General features: G+C 36.6%; 1 long non-coding RNA gene across 1 annotated transcript; it reads right to left on the bottom strand.

Annotated features, from left to right (window-relative positions):
• Nucleotides 1-762: 762 nt before the first annotated feature.
• On the bottom strand, nucleotides 763-4,553 carry LOC115279260. The gene is made up of 2 exons (XR_003903313.1): nucleotides 4,241-4,553; nucleotides 763-1,172 (listed from the first exon to the last, which is right to left on the bottom strand). It is a non-coding gene; the product is annotated as an uncharacterized LOC115279260 (long non-coding RNA).
• Between the last annotated feature and the right edge of the window lie 361 nt (nucleotides 4,554-4,914).

The following is a 4,914-nucleotide window of genomic DNA, read 5'->3' as shown; positions in this document are numbered from 1 at the left end:
CACACCCATTCAAGAATTTGAAACTTGGGTCCTTCCTCCTCATTTTCTCACTCCTCTGAAAGTTTCTAGCCATTTCTCTTCATTTCTATTGTTCCTTTGAGTATCATAAACCGCCTTGTGCTATGAATACCACTTACATGTGAATTTGTCTAAGTGCTTTTAACTCTAAATATAGGTTCCTTGGGATCAAAGACCTGGTTTTTAATGTCTGAATTCTTCATTTAGTTTTCATTATCTGGTTAATTATTTTTTCCCACAGGCAACTTGGTAAGGTAATATTTGCAAAAACAGACATTAGCCAGTGGGGAATTCACGTTCTGGGTGTGATTCAGGTTTCTGGAAGATCAGTTCAGCAAGCCTTAATACTCTGAGACATGCAGGAGACTGAGTAAAAAAGAAGAGAAGGGAACTGTTGTTTTTAACTAAACATGTGATGCCTAGATATATTATGAAAGAATTCACTACATTGTAGATTCTTACTATAGTCCTATGGTGTAGATGTCATTTCCCCAAACAGATAGGCAAACTAAGCCTCAGAAAGGTTAAGTAACAAGTTGGGTGACACAATATTACCAGTTGATGCTAACAGATTTCAAATAAATGTCTTTCTATTACATCTTGTGGAGTTTAAAAGAGGAATCCTCAAACTTTCACTGAAAAGAAGCCACTTTTGATATTGCTGGTCTTTCAGTTCCTTGGGGAAGAAACGAGGGATTTCTACAGAGCAAAATACTAGTGTTTAAGAAGGGATACTAGGCAAGATTTGAATATCAACTGGAATTCCCAGGTCCATGTTTTATGGAATCTTGGTCAAGAACAGAGTTCTCATTCGATATTTCCCCAAGCACAAGTTTCATGAGCTTTTCCTCCAAAAGAAGAAATTGTTGTCAAAAATACTTGAGAAATCCTGCATGTGAAGATTCAGAATGGACTTCAAGAAGTTCTGTAACTTAATACTCAAGGAAAAATTAAAAACTGTTTAACTTTGCAAAACCTCATATTTCCTAAGCACGCATGATCACAGCTCCTGTGTATTTTGTTAATTAATACATAACCAAGCTGTAACTGTGAAGCTACATTTCACTGATGTGAACACTGATCTTGAGGCAAGTACATGGAATGTCAAGGCAAACAAGGAACATCTTAAGAATCCGACTTGGAAGTTATGGACCCTACAACAAGAAAATCATAAGAAGGAAATTAGATAGGGTAAGCACTGTAGACTAGATATGTTTAAATCATTCATATCTGGACCCTGTTTTGCTTCATGAAGTATAATGAGGAAAGGTAGAAGTTAAATCATCAGTTGGTTTTGTTGATTACTTTTATCATTTAATTTTAAATGAGTGAATCTGTTTTGTTCTATTTGTTTCAAAGAGTACATTTCAAAAAATTCAGCTTTGGTAATCCCCTCGGTACTTTGATTCAGAAAAGTTTCCATCAGGGGACCATTCTTGTTTCTTCATCTTTTCCCTTCCTCTTCCTCTTCTTAATCCTCTCCCCACTCCCACCCCCAACCACAAATTTTGGTCTGTTTTATCTCTAGAAGAATGAGCTTAATTTTTCTCAATGCTGATTAAAAAAAAATTCAGTACTCCGTCCATTCTTTGTATATTTTTCATCGTCTTTTTAAGAACTTGGACAAAATTTTTGTGAGATTAAAAACAGGCTTGAATTTTATCTCACATAATTACTAGATAGAAGACCCTGAGAAAGTGACTTAACATCTTTTAATTTTATTTCCTTTTTCTGTTAAGTGGACAATAATTTCTACCTTATAAGTTAAGTTTTTGAAATACATTATGTGCATTTTAATATTTATCTTATATGTATATAAAATGTAAAGTTCCAAGCATAGTTCCTGGCATAGTTAGTAAGTGCCTAATTCATCCCTCGGAGCATAAGAAGACTGTTAAGAACACTAAATTCTTTTGCTATTTGTTTATAACCACTTACTCAAGTAAGTTTAAGAAAATGCAAGCTCTGTTTGATGATTCAGGAAACTTCAAGGAACTCAACAAGAATTATGGCCAAGCTCAATGTAAATAAAAGATAGTTATCAGGCAGATACTCTGTCTCTATGTCTCATTATTTTCATCTCAGATCCAGCAGAATATGTTGCATAAAGTACTCATGCCTTTAGTCAACTTCTCTTCTTTGACTGAAGTCTACTGAGATTCATGAAGACATAAGCTGAGGTTGTTATCTACGCAAAATGTTATCGCTGGGCACCTTCGTGGCTTAGTCCATTAAGTGTCTGATTCTTGGTTTCAGCTCAGGTTATGATCTCCTGGTTCATGTGTTTGAGCCCCGGGTCAGGCTCTGCACTGGCCGTGCAGAGACTGCTTGGGATTCTCTCTCTTCCTCTCCCCTCTCCCAGGCTTGTGCTCTTTATCTTTTTCTCTCCTCCTCTCTCTACCCTTCCCCCACTCACACTCTCTCTTTCAAAAGCAAACAAACTTAAAATACTTTTCAAATAATAAAAATAATAAAACAAAATGTCATCATTTTCCGCCAGTTCACCAGGATAAACCAATAAACTGGAGCAACAATGTTCATGGATTTTACATGAGATTTCAGTCTACAAGTGGAAGGGCTGTAGGTAAATATCTCCCTTGGCAGAGACAAACGGTTAATTCCAAAGAAGAATCAGGTATTTCATATCATCTTTCATTCTTCAAGAAAATTGAAAGTTCTCTGTACTCTTTTTAAAAACTCTGGGGACTTTCTTTTTATTTACATGGGGGGTTGCCAGTATTTAGGGATCTGAATAGAGCGCCTCTGTAACAAAAATCACAAAATCTGGAGACATGTGACTTTTGTCCATCATTAATGAAGTTTACCAGGTTGAAGAATATAAGCAGAGTGATCAGAAGAAGAGAAGCGTAGTACGAGATGAATTGATTACTATCAATCAATAAACCTTCTTTCTTTCTTAACCTCTTCAACTCATGACCCCCCACCATGCTTTCTTGTCATGGTCCACAAAGCATATTTAACAAGGACATGGATGCAGTGATCCAGTTAACTTAGCCAAAGTCTCCTTTTCTTACATTTTAATCCTTGCTCAGCCATTCTAGTTCCAGGTGACCTCTGGCATCTTTGGGAAGGGGATTATAGTGCTGGTGTATTAAAGAACTGCTAATTCCTCTTTTAAAAGAAGTTTGAAACTAGGAGGAAGATAAATACTTGACTGTAATAGGCTTGGTTCTAATTTTTCTCCCACAGATTGACATTTGGTAACAACCTGAATTAAGTGTATAATTAGAGAATTGTAAAAATATAATGCCAGGTTTTGTTTCAGCTATTTACCTACTAACTCAACACTTACTGAACATCTACTATATGTGAAGGCACTATTTTCAGCTTTAGCAATGAAAACATGGGTTTACATCATCCAAGCTGTCAACTTAATTAAGGTCTGTAAAAGGCCTCAGACAATAAACCAATGATTGCAACTGACACAGGAGTCCATCTACATAAAACTCTCAAGATATAGAACTTACAGAAAGGACCTAGGGAAGTTGACAATTAATTTATTAAATAAGATTGATAGGTTAAAAAGTCTGGCAAAAAAAATCAAAGATGCTTTCTTCTCTCCATCATTTTCCTACTTTGAAAACTGTGGAGTTCAAATCTAAGGGTATAGGGTTTTAAATTGCTACACTCAATGATCTAGTGCTGCTAATTGGAGATGATACAGGAAGAAAGTCCATCCCTGGTGTTTAGAGTTAGTCAGATCTTTCTTCCGAGGCTGAGAGAAGAAGAGAGAATCCCCAAAGGCTTGACATTTTACAACAAAGCTTTCTGTCTAACCCTCAGTGATGCAATCCTGAGAAGAGATCTATTTAAGGGTGCTATGGCAGGTGCATACCTTCATTATTGGTCAAGTTCTCCTGCTTTAGAAGTATCTCACTTGATTCCTCATCCCCATTTCTTGTTGAAAAAGAAGAGAGACTCTATTTCCAGGTAAGTTCAACTGATTCCATTTTTAATTTCAACTACATGTTGATTAATTATCATCCTTTCTCAAAAAATATAATTTGATATTCTGACATTGGTCTAATTTGTTCCATTTTTTTAATGGGCAGTCAGGGACTGCAGTTAGCGTGAGAGAGAACTGTATAAAGATAGCACATCCATAAATAAAGGAGCACTTTTATTTGTGGACACTCACGTTAAATAATGTAATTTAAACTAAGTACCCTGTATTAGCAGACAAGGATAACCAAATACTGACCTTATCTTCCTTCCCCGGAGACTTGTTTTTGCATGCATGGTTAAAGTGCAGTTTCCACCATAATTGTTCACATTCCAGTTCAAGGTAAGAGGCAAACAAATTTGAAGTGGAGAGTGAAGGATTTCCTTTTAAGCACATGATGTCAAAGCTTTGGTCGTCTCCCCCACTTCCTGGTGAGAATGAAGGACATAGCCACACCCGGCTGCAAGGGAGTCTGGGAAGTGTACCGTGTCCATGATTTTGCTTTCTGTGGCTTCAGTTACCCATTCCCATCCCTTAGTCAATGGTGGTCCAAAAGCAAAGGATCCTCTTCCCATCAAGTCATCAGAAGGTCAGTAGTAGCCTAATGCTAAGTCACAATGCCTACATCATTCACCTCACTTCATCTCAATACGTAGACATTTTATTATCTCACATCATCACAAGAATGAGTACAGGACCGTCAGATACTTAGAGACAGACCACCTTCACATCACTTTTATTACAGTATATTGTTATAATTATTCTATTTTATTGGGAGTTATTATTTGTTAATCTCTTGCTGTGCCTAATTCATAAGGTAAACTACCATATGTATATATGTCTAGAAAAAAACATAATATACATAGGGCTCAGTACTATCTGTGGTCTCAGGCATCCACTGAGGTCTTAGAACATACCCCCTTTGCATACGG

This window comes from Suricata suricatta, chromosome 15, assembly GCF_006229205.1.
Source record: "Suricata suricatta isolate VVHF042 chromosome 15, meerkat_22Aug2017_6uvM2_HiC, whole genome shotgun sequence".
Taxonomy (NCBI): Eukaryota; Metazoa; Chordata; class Mammalia; order Carnivora; family Herpestidae; genus Suricata; species Suricata suricatta.
The sequence above is the reverse complement of the archived record's forward strand: the minus strand, read 5'-3'. Positions and strand labels throughout refer to the sequence as shown.